Source organism: Gopherus flavomarginatus, chromosome 5 (assembly GCF_025201925.1).
Source record: "Gopherus flavomarginatus isolate rGopFla2 chromosome 5, rGopFla2.mat.asm, whole genome shotgun sequence".
NCBI lineage: Eukaryota > Metazoa > Chordata > Testudines > Testudinidae > Gopherus > Gopherus flavomarginatus.
The window spans coordinates 8,245,970-8,262,180 of NC_066621.1; the positions used below are offsets into that span (position 1 = coordinate 8,245,970).

Consider the following 16,211-nt stretch of genomic DNA (forward strand, 5'->3'; position numbering starts at 1 on the left):
GGCTGTATATTGTCATCATGATGCATATGCACAAGGAACTGGAATTTCCTGACTTTGAGAGACCATTTTTATTACAGTTTTCAGGTATGAAATTGCCTTGGAGGGGTGGGTAGTAAATAAAAAATATGTAAAATAGAAAAAATACTAAAAGAAGGAACTTCAATCTCCAGGACACTAAAGCTCTGCTGGTTTGCAAAATTGACAATAGCATGTGTATATGCTATAAACTGGAATGCTCTATCTCTCACATTTGAGGAGGTCGGCAAGAATGAGGCCTTCACCTGCAAATCGTATGAAGTGCAGAGCTCTTGTGGTGCCTCAGAGCTGAGCACCTACATGCACATCTACAAAGGGTGCAGTAGCTGTCTCTAATCTCTTACAGTTTACAAGATCTGCAGGGACTGAACCAAGAAAGAACTCTGTGGAAGTATTTCCTCACCCCACATGTCTACCTGCAGTATTCCTTTCACATACTCTTAAGCTAGGCATGCATACATACAGAACACATCCTTCCTTAGTTGCCCATGCTGAACTTAGCAAAAAAAATTCAGTTGCTCAGCATTCTATTTTAAAAGTATCATAACTTGATCAAATAATAACCAGATTTCACCAGAACACTCAAAAGCTCTTCTCTTCAATGACAGCTGTTTCTCTGACAAATTTTAATGTTTTACCCCAGACAGAAGAGTTACAACCATTTCTTTTATAATGGAAAAAGAATTTTCAACTAGCAATAATCATACCTCAGATTAACTTCATTGGTTATGATACTGCCACTGCACACACACACACACTTCTCTTATTCAACCATTATTACTTACACTTTAAAAAGAAAAGACAAAATAATCACATTTGCACAGAGATGAAGTCTGGGAAATATTAACCTAAAAAGTAAAAGTTTCTGAAAGTTGCAACTGAAAACGGGGTGATAGACTGGGAACTGTGATGCACCCCTTAATTAGAGCAATTACTATCATATCAGTTATCTAGGATCACAATTAATGCCACACTTAGGGCCCAACACTTTAGTCCTTAGTTAGGCTGCTTTAAGGTGAATTTTTCCTGTATAAAGATATACATTATGCCCTGCTCATTTTTTACTGTTTCTGATGTTATTCCTGCTAAGCCTTTTGTATGAAAAGTCTTTTTTCATAGTTATTAGGAAGCATATAAAAGAAATAAAATGTCCTTTCCATAATGACTTAGTGAAAATTTTTCAGAATTGCCTAACTGGTTGACAAACATTAAAGTCAATGGTACTTAGGCTCCTAAGTAACATAAGCACGTCTGAAAATCATACTGCTTTGCTTTTGTAACCTTACTTTTGATAGTATTAAATCTCCATCAGGTGACAAAACGTAAACTGAAACATCTACTGAAACAGTAGGTTATCCATCCACTGTAACTCTTGTGTGTCGTACAAAGGTTCAGGAATATTCAGCTATTAGTCCTAATCAAAGGATTTGTCAGTCATCTTCAGTTTATCAAAAGTGAAGAGAAAGTGACATTTTAATGGTAAACTCATCAATATATAGAAAGTAAACTATGAACTCATGACACAAAAACATCTGAGTCACTTACCAGAAGTCACGTATACAAACTGAAGACATACTGTGCATCTGTTTTCATGTTATTAATGGCAGAAGATGCTATGTTGTTTTTCATAATTTTATTATGATAACTATTACAATGTGGAACATATTTCTTTAAGGAGACCCTCCAGGGAGCTCTTCAAAATGTCTGAATTGACAGTACATTAACATCTATCGTAAATATTTTGACAGTTGTGTCAAAAGGGAAATTTCTTGTTCCAAAGGAATTTCAGGAACTTGGGCTAAACGTCTTTTAGATTTATTTAGTGCACCTCATATCCTGGGAAAGAATGAACAACGACACGAATTAGACAGTGGATTTCAATCTCAGTTTTGACTCCAGCTTTGTTTTGTCTCCAGAGTGGGAGGTTGTACTTTCTGAAGTTATGAAAATTAAACCAAGAATTGACAAGAAGTTACCTGCCACTCTCACTGGCTACTATATTCTGATATCCCCGGTTGTATATTTAGCTGCACTCAAAAGGCAATTCTCTAACCACATCTGTGATTAAACTAAGAGTGGATTCATTTTGCAATGAAAGCTAATAGAATCAGATAACACAGTGCTGCATAAATCAGGCCTTTTAATGATATGAGCTCTGGTGGGGATTTTTGTTTTATTTTGGATTTTTGTTTTTTAATATGTGAAGAATCCCAAATTAAACTGCTCTCTGAGGAGAGCTTACTCCCCACCCCATAAATGGTATTTGCTCTGTTCATCTGTCTGTATGGTGTTTTTTGGGGGATTTTCGTAACAGGGATTGCTTTATCCTATTGATGGATAGTTTTGTATGTGACGATTTTGTAATCTCTGATACTTTTAAATAATTGCTATGCGTGTAATTATTTCAAAGGAATCATTTAAATAAATTGGAAAAATAAAGGGAGATAAGTCCTTTATAATTGTATAGCTTTGATGTCTGCCTGTCTGGTTTGTTGAGAATGGGTAACATTGAAACGGATCCACCACCAAAAAAAAGTTAGTTTAGAAGGACATCAACAATAAAATTTAATTTATTTTTACACAGTTAACAGACACATTTGTACTTCAGACACAGGATTAATTTTACCAAATCTAATCCTGAATGTCACGCAGAATCCTTGGGGCTCAGAAGCTGCCATTGCATAATAATTATATGACTAAAATACTTCTGATTATTATTGCACTGAATTTTGCACTTCCTTGTTATCTTCAGGAGGAGAAAATGCATCTCTTGAATGGCCAGTATACTGTAGGTCACCGAAGCAGTTTACATATGTATAATATTCCTGAAACAAAATGATTGGCAGTAAAGAATACCTTATTTAAAAGGTATAAGTTTTTCTATTGTTCCTTGATCAGCATTTTAAAAATTAGATGACAGAAGTGTTCTAAACTGCAAATATCTTAATAGAGCATAGTTAATTTTTGTGTAGACTGATACTGTAAAATCCACAAGCTTTTAGAGAACTGAATAAAATACTTACATACAGTAGTCCTAGAGAGAATGCCCTCTTTCCTAGAGTGGGTCTGTGAGGATGCAGCAGTTACTTCAACTTTCTGATTTCCAGCTGGAGCAAACTGGGCCTTTTCCCTATTTATCAGTTTCTTTGCATACACTTAGGCTCCAGACACTCTGCAGACCAACGCTTCAGCCTATCTGAGACACAAACTTCCCACACAGCCCTTCCTAGGGTCAAAGCAAGGGCAGCTGCAAGTCCACATAAATCAAACAATAACTGTATCATCAGGGACAGAGGCCACTGGGAGTCTCACGTCATACTTTCCCAGAGTTCTCTCTAGGCAGCTTACTAAATATTTTGCTTTCTTGATAGAGTTTGACATTCTCCTAATTTAATTGCTTAACACTGGCATCTCTGCACATTAATAGATAACATACATTGCTTAGTAAGAGAGCACTGTAATAGTATTATTTTAACATGCATATGCGCCATAATAAATTGAATTTGGAAACTTTATGTGAGGCCAGTATCTCTAAACTATGTAAGCATTAAACTTTTTCTACATATTTTAATTTTAAAATACTGTGCTGCTGTATTGTACAGGAAGATTAATCTATGTCTCCACTACACATTGGCTATAGTTTTGCCATTTGTTTGTAAGCACTTAGGCAGCTGTGTATTTTATAATTTGAAATATCTATAATTCTACAGCTCAGGATCACTCAGGATCCCAACAGCACATAATTCTGATGTGCACACCTACAGAATGGGCTCCAGAGAAGTGTAGGAAATCTCTGTATGTGGGTCTTTTGTAGTGATTTTCTATTGTTTCTTTTCATTTATAAAACGTTGCATAATCTGGCCCTTGACATACTTAACTGCCCATGAAGAAGTTAGTGCTACTTTTTCATTAAATTAAGCAGAATAATTTGTGCTACAGTGTATTACGCACACTTTTGTAGTATGGTGCTGTTCTGTATTGTATTCTAGCATATTGCATTGTAGTTGGGCAGTCTTAGAGAACAGCTGCGTAGCTATATTTCTTTATACCAATTTCACTTTTGTGAAAGAACTCAAAGCTCCTCCATTCTGAAAGATTTTTGTTGATTTAGCTATTCCAGCAATGGGCTTTCGGGACTTCCTAGGGTACAATTTATGACTTTTGGGGTCAGGGCCTTTTCTCATTAAGCATCATGATTCTCCTACTCCCTGCCTGATATGATGTTGAGGAAACATCAGATGGTTTAAATTTGGACTCAGGTCACATTTCATATTTGCCCCTGGTTTTACTGACATTTCACATTTACAACAGCAGTTTTTGTTGTTACCACCAGATTAGCTGCTCATTTCTATACGTTTTTTTTTTGCTATGACAAAGCCACGACTTTTCTCATTTTTTGCTATAGATTGTTCACAAGAACCAGTCAATCTTGCTAGTATATCTTAGTTCCCAACACAGCAAATTAATTCAAACAAACAAATCAAAATAATCATATTAGGCAAATAATCAGTATAAAGTGATTACAAATTGTTTAACAATAAGGCATAGCTCAGGTTTGAAAACACTACCAACCCTATCTGGTCAATAGCATGATGGCAAAGGAAATAACCCAATTCAGTGAGAATGCTTTGCTTGACTGGGAAGGTTTACTTCATTTGACTCATATATTCAGGTTCCAGAGACTGATAGAACACGTTGTGTATGTCAGGAGCTGGAGTCTGGAAATACCACGGTACAGTGTATGGAAGGCACATGTAAGTTCATATTCAAGAATAATCAGCTGTGCTGATGCTGTGAGTCTGACCTAAAAGACTCTCTTATATTTGTCATGCCACACTACTTTAGCAACCTCATTTCATTCATTAGCATCATTGTGGCCCCGTCAAAAGGCCATCCTATGGGGTGAAGATGTCTCCATCTATTCAATGGTCTAAGAAATGTGATGAGCGTCTTCTGAGTCTGAGCTCAGCAGACAGCTTGTACATAAAGTTGCTGTTCCTAAATCCTGTTTTATGTTCCAAGCCCAGAATCAATCAGAACCATAGAATTCAGAACTCTTATGGGTTCGAGTTCTCAGGAGATCTTGTCTATAAATGGTTTGGTAGTCAAATAGTTAAAGGAAATCATATCTGTTCCAGCTGGATCTTTTCTGCATAACTGACCCTTCCTGCTTGATCTGGCATTGGATTGTTTATGCCACGTCAGTAATTAACCACTATCAACCTCATTAATGAAACATAAACCACCTCTTCTGCTCATTTATAAAGCACTTGTCAAACAAAATTTAAACAAAGGGCAGAATCTCAGAAAAGTAATAGTCCTTTAAAAGCTACTGAGACTTTGATTGCAAATCACTGTGGTCACTTTTTGTCATTTTTCATTAAAAATAAAATAGAAATTATGGAGTCATCTATTGCTTTTGGCTAACTCTCTGAGAGTCCATCTGAGATCTGTTATATAGGGGCAACAGTGCCTGGATAGTAATGTTGGCCATTTTAATGTAAAATACTGATGTTTCAGATCTGTACTGTAAATCACTACATGGTAAAAGAAGAGTCAACCCCAAAACAATCAGGAATCCCTGGAAAACTCATTGTTAATTGCACTACAATGACTTGTTGTATGTGGGACAGATAATATGTTAAGATGATTGATTATACTATTAAAGCTTTTTTACTATATGTCATGCAAAAGAAGCATAACTGATGGCAGCAAAATGTTCAAAACTTGGAAAGAGAGCAGTTAAAAATGAATGTAAAACTTGTTCATCAAAAATAGTCTAATTTTGGCTGTATGTATTTTCAATTTTACAGGAATAAAGACAGGCATAAAGGTATACTGAAAAAAATAATAAATGCCAAATATACTGTGTTCTGAGAATTACACCATTTCTTGGGAAAACTGGGAAATCTGCAAGTTTTCTGCTCACCTATTCCTTGGATGAATAATTGTCCCCATTAATATATTAAGGTGATAAAGATACAGATGTCCTTGCAGTGTTTTTGGTATGGGTGTATTTTTCCAGTCATGCAGAAGCTAGTGTACAAAATTCTATGAACTAGGGGTGAAATTCACTCTATGCAGAAGAGCAGCCTCAAAGCCTATCCACTACTTACATTCCACTTAAGACTTCTGGGTGTAAGTGGTGCCAAGCACTTCTGCTGGCTCTCTGCCTGACAATCAGTTTCAAACTGATTGGATACATTTTTGTTGGCATTGCACTTGTAATGATTGGTTCACATGTACCAAGATAAAAATATCAGAGCCAATATCTACCAAAATGGAAATTGTCCTTCAGCGTGTTCTGGAATTCTCTGCAGCCCCTAAAGTAAATGGCAATGTATAGGAAAGGAAAATAATTGCCTGCCCCACACATTAGGGGTTTCATGGCCTGCATGGGGACATGACAGAACAGTATGATCTCTGAAGAAATACAAGCTCTCAATTGCTTGCTCTTCACTTTATGGCACCTTTCATGATGCAGTACAATCATTGATGGTGACTACAGGCCCAATCCTTCACCACTGTTGTCAGTGGGTGCAGGCTCAGGCACTAGGAATTGTAGAATGGATGAGGGTGGCTTTCGTAGTGATGTCACTTACTTATATAAAGATACTGATTATGAAGAACCAGTAGAGGAAAGAACCTGGGGAGGAAAGAACCAGAAAAAGGGTTCTAACCACATGCTGTATTGTTACGAAAAAGAGAGGAATAGTCAAAGGCAGGGGTTCTCAAACTGGGCGTCGGGACCCCTCAGGGGGTCAGGAGGTTATTACATGGGGGGTCGCAAGCTGTCAGCCTCCACCCCAAACCCTGCTTTGCCTCCAGCATCTATAATGGTATTAAATATATTAAAAAGTGTTTTTAAGTTTTAAGGAGGGGTCGCACTCAGAGGCTTGCTATGTGAAAGGGGTCACCAGTACAAAAGTCTGAGAACCACTAGTCAAAGGGATCTTAATTCTTTGTTACTGTACCTTGTTAAAGGATTTAGGAGGGCTAGGAGCATACAGCTAGTCTGTGAGAAATGTTACTGTTACCCCATCCCCTCTCCCTGGCACCTGATCCCCCTTTGTTTATTTCACTAACCTGTTGCAACTTGTCTTAATCTAAAAATGCCTGCTCAGTGGGCCAGGGTCTGTCTTTACTATATGTCTACAGTACCTAGCAATATGGGGCCCCAACCTGATTGGGATTTCTAGACCCTGCTCTTATACATATAATAATAATAATCTAAAGCCCTGAAATCTGGGATGAGGAAATAGTTTTGTTTGCAATACAAGTTCATCCTGTGGTTTCCTTCTTTGGCAACTTTCAGGATTGTGCTCACTTCTGTAGCTCTGGAAACAAGATTTGTTTGGCATTTCCCGACTTTTGAGCACTTACTTGTGCAGTCTTAACCTTCCCTTTATGTATTTCTTTGTACAATGCAGTTAAATCAAAAAGAAGAATAGTCTTCAGAAAGCAGAATTCTGTTATAGCATGGGGGCGAAAACCAGAAATTGAGCTTCAGCCATGGAAATTTCATCAGGCAGCACCTTTCAACTAGGATTTACACAGATTTCAAAAATTCCATTGCTCAGCTATGACCCAGGGAGAAAAAGCTCTGAGATACAGTGAACAGCTCCTGTTTAGCATTAGAGGGTGTTCATTCTTCTCTGGAGCTTATTCCAGTTGGCTTGGTGTTAGATAATATGAAGACTCTTCTGTTCAATGTCAGAGACATCAGAGAAATCTTCCTAGTAAAATTAATAGAGAAATAATGTCAATGGAAGATATAAATTCTCATTAAGTTCTCAAATACTTTCCTACAATAAAGTAGTGGGAAAATACCTCAGTCCAGGGAGAAAGATGGTCTTGAATTATTTATTCTTAAAACACTGCATTATGTTCTCTTGCAATCATGGAAAGCAAAGTTTTATTCTTATTCTCACTATTCATCCATTATAGTGTCAGGAATTAGGACTGGGTGTTTCATAGATACCTAAGATAGTTAGGCACCCAACTCCTGCTACATTCAATGTGATTTGAAACTAACATCTTTAGGCTCCTTTGAAAATCCTATCCTAGGTCTCAATCAGCTTTGGAAATGGCATTATTCCATCTACAAAGATGTGGGTGTTCAGAAACTGGGTCAGCTGGGTAGGCAGCAGAACTGGTGCAGTCCCAATGTGCATGGATAGGATAGGAAACAGGGAGGTTGCATAGGGTGTCTGCACCCCTTCACCTCACAGAGCTGTGCTGAACTTTGCTGTTCCATGGGGGTCATTTTGAAGCACCATGATAGGAGGGGATAAGGGAGCTGGCTTCCATGATAATACAGATCCTTTGTCCAAACCTCCCCACTATCCCACTTGGCTGGTGGGACAACAGCCTCAGAGCCTACTTCAGCATTGAAGCTCCAGTGGTGGCTGTGGATAGTAATGCTAACAAAATGGCAGGCTTGCTTCCCCTTCTACCATGGAACAACCGGTGCCATACTCATATACTTGATCTAAGCACAGAAACCCAGGTTTGTTCCTGAAATATTACAATGCACAGATATTTGGGAATTTACATATAAAATATTAAAGCACCTACATATTAAAGCAAGTGGCCAATTTACACCTAATCAATGCTAGATCACAAATTCTTGTGATGCTGGTGAATTAAAATGAATTTATAGGGTAAGATTTGAAATATTCAGCTCATTACAATACCAAACTATGTTTTTGTAAGTACATCAGTGAGATCTCAGACTTCAGACTTGCTTTCCATAAGGCAGAGTATCTTGACACCCTGTATTAAGCACTGCAAAAAAATTATTGTGGAATGCATCCCTCAGCATTTTATCAGGAATGGAGTGTAGCTGCAGGGAGACTAAAATAGCTGGATGTATATTTCATCCATTTATCAGTGATAATGTTTTTCTTTTCTTCCAGCCTGGATTCCATCTTATGGAAGTTTGTTTTAATTATATAAAGAATATTAGACTCATCAACTTAAATTACACAGTGTTATGGGTGATTTTTCCAGATTTGTCAAAACTGGGTAATTAAGATTAACAATGGGGCTGCATTTCTTAGTAACTTTGAAATCCATATTCTCCAATGTGTACTCCTTTGTCACTGAATTTCTGTTTTGCACAGCAATGCTACACATTAGAATATAAGGAGAAGAAACTGGTAAACAGGATTTAGTCAGTGAAGGGGAGAGTTGTGGGGATTCTGCTAATTGCTACAGTTTTTGTCAAGGTGAGTAGCAATTAAATCACAACATTACCTGCCCTTCACATAAATACCATAATCAAACAGCTTTTTAAAGTGAGCCATCCAAAAATTGCAAATTATATTTCTATAAAAATTAATTATATTTTAAGTACAATTTGTAAATTGTGATATCCAGCCTGTAAGCACCTCAAGGCAAGAATTGTCTTTTTTGGAGCCTAATTCTTTTCTCACTTCCATGGGTGTAAATTCAGAGTATCTCCACTGAATCTAATGGATTTTCCACCTAGTGGGGATGTGAGGTGAAACACTTCCAGCCGGGGACAGAGCCCACTTCTGCCGGCAGTACTGAGAGCTAAACCAGCAGGGAATTTGGCCCTTAGTTTCTTGCACCATGCTGATCCCATCACTAATAGTGATTATTGGTGCCAGTCTAATGCTGTTTTTGACTAAATGCAAGAATCTCCTGTGGTGAGGAGGCCAGTTTCTTCAGTCATTCTCAGCTACCATCCACATCTCTTCCTTCTCCTGACATCACTATACAAAGAAGGAACATTTGCTTTATTTCCACTTCTCCCAGTTCCAGCATTTTGGCTGCCAGTGGGGCACCATGGATGAGGGGTGGCACATATGGCGGCACTGTTTTAAGGCACCTAGGACCAGTTCTTGAGGTTGCCCCTGGTTTTACTGACCTTGTTTTGCACTCAGGACTCTATAAAATCCCTCAATCCTGCCCAATACTGAGGAATTCTGCAGACTATTTTGTGAATTCTTTCTTTAAACTGCAAGTCTGACAAAAAATATCCATTCCTTCCCGGTTTGTGCTGTGAGCTACACCCTTGTAAAGCACTTTACATTAATTTCCAGCGCAGAAATACTATGTGCAACTTTTCAAGATGGCCTAGAAGCATTTTGCATTGTAGCACTTTTGTTCTTTTTGGAAGCATTATTTCCATCTAGCACATGCTTTTCCTGGTAGAACCCATGTTCTATTTGACAAAATACAGCCATGTGGTTAAGAGTTATTAAAAGCATTAAAGCATTAACCTCTTGTAACCTCATTTTTCACTTTGTACACATACATAAGTGTTTAATCGAACTGAAGTTAAACACTGAAAAGTTTGAGAGGCCAAATTTATACATTCTCTTCAGTTTATACAGAGTTGATGTGATAAGAAGCCAAAGGAATTAGAAAGAAGACTCCACAGTACAGACAATGCTCATCACTTGATTTGTAGTATAAGCCTTGCTGCTGCAGTTTTAAAAGGACTGATCCATTTGTGGTGTTAGATTAAAACCTCAAGTGATGAGAATTTCCAGTGTTCAAATGAGTTCTGTATTTCTGGGACATGGATCTCTGCTCCTATGCTGCACTTCTTTAACAAATTATTTTTGTCAAAATATTCTACTGGGGGAGTGGAGAGCCCAGTCCTTGAGCCTAAGAGAATACAGACTGGCCTCCATAGGGCACTTGCTGCTTCTGCCCCTTCTTCACTTGGCTCTTATATCTCAGCCAGTGAGAATCTTAAGCAGGGATGCCTTACTTCCTGAAATGGAAACCTAAAACAGTGATATACTCCATTTTACCCTTCTTCTTGGTTTTGTCCTTCTCCAGGAGTAACAGGCCTTGAATCTTCTTTAAAGTCAGAAAAATTAATAATAAATAATCATTAAAGCCCAACAGAAAGACAAATGGCTTGAAGCCAGGTATTGTTGATACCTGGGATGGGACAGGCCAGAGACAAAGACTATTACATAGAACTGTGTAATTATATTGCAGCAAAGGTGCTATGCCCTTTGCTACAATATAATGGACTTGCTGATGGTCTGCTAGCTGCTCTAGTGAAGCTGTTCCTTTAGCGGACTCAGCAGACTAGGGTTAGACTAGAGTTCTTGGCACTGAAGTTCTAAATGGTTCTTAAAGTTGTATGCACTGTACGTAGGATATGGTTCATTGCAGATGGTCTCCTGACTATGGGACTGAACTCCTATGAACCCCATATAGTCTACATTCTTTGGGCTACACTAGCGGGGGCCGGGGGGGGGTTGAACTAAGATATACAACTATTCGCATAGCTGAAGTTGAAGTATCTTTGTTCGACTTACCTGGCCGTCCTCACGGCAGCAAGTCGACTGCCGTGGCTCCCCCGTCAACTCCGCTTACTCCTCCTGCCGAGGTAGAGTACAGGAATCGATTTGTGGATTGAGACGTGATAAATCTATCCTTGATACATCGAACACTACCCGCCGATCCGATGAGCTCTTCCTTATACTGGGCAAATAGGCAGAGTACTGGTTTTGTACATATGTACCATTGCCCTCACAGAACCATATCAGATATACTCTGTATAACAGCAAAGAATCCTGTGGCACCTTATAGACTAACAGACGTTTTGGAGCATGAGCTTTCGTGGGTGAAAGCTCATGCTCCAAAACGTCTGTTAGTCTATAAGGTGCCACAGGATTCTTTGCTGCTTTTACAGATCCAGACTAACACGGCTACCCCTCTGATACTCCGTATAACAGTTCAGGAGCTCTGCCAATTTGTAATGAGATGCACTGAGAAAGCTGTAGGACACCCAGTATATAGCAGAGCCTGATACAGGTCAGATCTGAGATGCCTCAGCATCAGCAGAGTTGAGATTGGGTTAGGACTGGAACAGCAGGAGATGCTGTGGGGCAAGACAGAAATGAATTGAGAGGGTTAGTTGGAAGCCTAGAACTGGCCTAATCCTGTGTACAGTAGGTCAGGATTAAGATGCACTGATAGAACTGTAAGCCTGGAACAGTAGAGATGTGCCTTAAGTAAGACTGAGCGGCACTATGCCCATCTCAGACCAGTGTCATCAGTCTTTCACCTTCCCTCTTTCTGTAATTATAAAGCAACTATAGTATCACTGTAGCATATGTGAGCATTCATGAATGTACTTTATTCACCCAATATGAAAAAGGAAAACAGATACTAAAAATATTCCCAGCTTAACATTCAGCAATGAGAAGACAACTTAGAAAAATGTCCAGAAAGTAACAGAAAACTACACTATAAAACTCATGCCGGTTTCTACTTCCATAAAAGACCTACCATAGTCAAAGTGACATTACATTTTCCAAGATTGCCAAATGAGTCACTCTAATATGTTACTAATTATATAAATGCTGTATCAGTGTTCCAAATATGGCTGCTCAAACTATACCTAATTGACTCGTAATAAAATCCTAAAATTCAGTTGTTGATCTGAAATTGCCTTATTCAGCAATTCTTGACTAGGCCCTTTGGAATATTTGTCTCTGTGATGATAAAGAAGCTTGTATCCAGTAAAAAGCCTTCAAAATTATTATTCTGTGTCTCTATTGACAGGTTTTGAAACATTAAGGGGTACATTTATTGAAGTATTGTAGATTTAGCTCACTATAGTCAATGGGAATCCTGTGGCTATAACTCTGCCTTATCCTTTGAAAAATGTAATATTTTTGGTAATAATAATGGAAAGCTAAAAGCCCTGTAGTAAAAGGTACATTAAGCATCAAGGACGGTAAATGTCACTAACAGTCACTTCACTTAGCAAATAAGTAACAGAGATCCAAGTCAGCATAACAGAAATTCTGTTATTTTAACTTGGAGGATGTTTACTGTGAAAAGGAACAAACAAGAATATTAGATAAGATGATAGATCAACAGAACTCAGACCAGAATTTATCAAACAGAGTTTAAGGGGATATTTAAACAGGTAACCAGAACCCCTTTGGGTCAAGGATGTGTGCCCTGCTGCAAATATACAATGCTGCATGGCACTGGCATTCATTATATACCAACATAAGTAGTAAATACTGAGTCAAAATTATCCCAATAGAATTACATTAACTGAGTGCTACATTAGGGATTAATTTTATTTATATGTTTAAAAAAAACAGTCTTTTAAAATTGCTTATATTCTAATGTTCTTAATTAGGGGAAATGTGTATTGTAGTCATCTTCATTAAGTTTTATTTTCTCTAGACAAAAACATGTTAAAAAGACTTAATAGTCTAATTTGTTTTTATTCTGCTTTTCAAGGCTATGTCTGCAGTGAGTGCCCATGGGGGCGGAGGGGAAGGGAAACAACCCTAAGGAACTGTTTTCTGAGAAATCTGAGTTTGTTTAGAAAATACATTTTCTAGTTCAAGAGACTCAATCACAAACCATATATTTATTTATACACAATCTATTAAGTGAACAAAACCAGAGAAATTTTAGGGTCATCTTTATGCAAGGACGTCACCACATAATTTTCACAATGCTACTGGGAGTTCCACCTATGCAACCCGGCAGAGTAGGGTGCAGGCGGTGCTTACCTCAAACGGCTCCTGGAAGTAGCGGCATGTCCTCCCTCTGGCTCCGACGTGGAGGTGCGGCCAAGCATCTCTGCTGCTTGCTGCCTTGTCTGCAGGCGCTACCCCTACAGCTTACATTGGCCACAGTTCCCGGCCAATGGGAGCTGCGGGGGTGGTGCTTTGGGTGGGGACAGCCTGCGAAGTGGAGCTGTTGGCTGCCCTACATGTAGGAGCCAGAGGGATATGCCACTCCTTCCAGTAGTCACGCGGAGCAGCCCCCAACCCTGCTCCCTAGCTGGAGTGCTGGAGCAGGGCAAGCGCCAGATCCCACTCCCCAGCAGGAGCTCGAGAGCCAGATTAAAACGGCTAGCAGGCCGTAGTTTGCCCACTCCTGTTTTAATAGAATGCTAAACTATTGTATTGTTCAGCCACTAGGTGGCTGTGTGTGTAAACTACCTTATTTAAATGAAGCTCACCAATACCTGGCAGAGCATTAAAGGCACAGACCAACTCCATGAGTGCTCCAGCCCTGGAGCACCCACAGGGAAAAATTGGTGGGTGCTTAGCACCCACTGGAAGCTCCCCGCCCTGCCACACCCGCCCCAGCTCACCTCCACTCCACCTCCTCCCCTGAGCGTGCCGCCATGTCCTACTTCTCCTCCCTCCCTCCCAGCACTTGTGCCGCGAAACAGTTGTTTCGTGCGGCAAGCCTGGGAAGGAGGGGAGGGGGAACGCGGTGCGCTTGGGGGAGCAGGCGGGGTGGGGATTTGGGATGGGGTCCAAAGGGGCAGGGAGGGGGCAGAGTCAGAGGAGCACGAGCACCCACTGCCGCCAATGAAAGTTGATGCCTGTGATTAAAGGATCTTATGATGAAAACACCTGGTGCAAGCTCTGTGACCATATATGGCACAGAAAAACACGGCATGGTGTCAGGAGTAAATGAAGAACAGTAACAGAAGGAACAGCAACAAAGGTTGCAGGATCTCATCAACATGCCACTCATCAATGCTCCAGGGAACTTCAGCTTTGACAAACCTTCACAATGGACAGACTGGAAGCAATATTTTGCAAGATTTTGAATTGCAAACAAACTCCACAAAGAAACTGGAGATATACAGATATCTAATTTATGCTAGAGGGAACCAAGCAGAACATATATTTCAATCCTTTGACTTCACTGAAAACAGTCACAAAGGTGACTGTGAAAGGTTTCTGGCTATCTTTGATGCATACTTTATATCCCAGATAACTGTTTATGAAAGAGCATGTTTTCCCCCAATAAATTCAAGAATGAGGGGGAAATTTTGAATGTTTTATAAGAGCTGTGCATACATTAGCTGAAAACTGTGATTTGGAGAATGCAAAACATGAAAATATCAGAGACAGGTTGATTACTGGGTTACCAGATAAAAAGCTTTCACGGCAGCTACGGTTCAAGAGAGATTTAACTCTATCCACAGCTATACTGAGAGCAATGTATTCTGAGCTGATGAGACAGCAAAACCTAGAGCAACCTGACAAATTTGAAAAACCTGAAACTATCTTATACTGTATATAGACATTTGAGTGTTAAAAGTCATGATCATAAACAGCCTGAGGCAAAGAGAGAGAACTCCCAGGCTAAGAGGGACAAATTCCAGCTTACATGCAAGAGATGATGCATGTCTAGCTAGAGGCCCACAGTATGACATATGCATGAAATATGAACATTTTGCATCAGTTTGCCACACCAAAGCAGTTAGGAGATTGACTCATATTACAGACAATCAAGAGCCATTGTTTCTGGGACCTATGATGTGTGATGGTATACAGCCTGCCTGGAGAAGGAAACTGAATATTCAGGGCAAGACTACTGACTTTAAAATTGACTCAGGAGCTGACTTCTCAGTCATCTGTGGTTCAAACAGGGTTTAAAAAAAGAACTAGATAAATTCATGGAGGATAGGTTCATATATGGCTATTAGCCAGGATAGGCAGGAATGGTGTCCCTAGCCTCTGTTTGCCAGAAGCTGGGAAACGGGTGACAGGGAATGAATCACTTGATGATTACCTGTTCTGTTCATTCCCTCTGGGGCACCTGGCATTAGCCACTGTCAGAAGACAGGATGCTGGGCTAGATGGACTTTGGTCTGACCCAGTATGGCCATTCTTATGTTCTTATCTCAGAAGGGATTTACAATCACTTTCAACCCTCCCCTAGTTTAAGACACCTGAAAGAGCTCTGACTAGTCCTGGGGGTATTCTGAACTGCAGGTTTCAGTTCACCACAGAAATAACATACAAATACAAAAGCTTTACATTCAGAGTGCATGTGATCAAAGGATCAAAGACCACCAGCCTTCTCAGATGCAGTGTGGCCACCCTGATGGGCCTATTGAGACAGGTGGAAGAATTTGGAGGATTTGATGACATTGGACTTTTGAAAGGAGATCCAGTATAAATCAACTTAAGAGACAACGTTGAACCATATAGTTTACAAACACCTCTACCAAAGAGACCTTGGGAGAGGCTAGCTGCAGATTTATGCAAAATCAGAGCACATCATTATCAGGTCATACTGGACTATTTTCTCAGGTATATAGAAATACTGTAATTAAAGACATAAGATGTTGCAGTGTTACCGAGAAACTGAAGTGCACTTTTTCTCACTTTGGTCTTCCA

The 16,211-nt window shown here is 39.5% G+C and overlaps 1 non-coding gene across 1 annotated transcript; it reads right to left on the reverse strand.

The window, feature by feature from the left end:
- Positions 1-649: 649 nt before the first annotated feature.
- Positions 650-788, reverse strand: LOC127053003 (U4 spliceosomal RNA). Its single transcript, XR_007774929.1, has one exon. It is a non-coding gene; the product is annotated as a U4 spliceosomal RNA (small nuclear RNA).
- Positions 789-16,211: the final 15,423 nt, after the last annotated feature.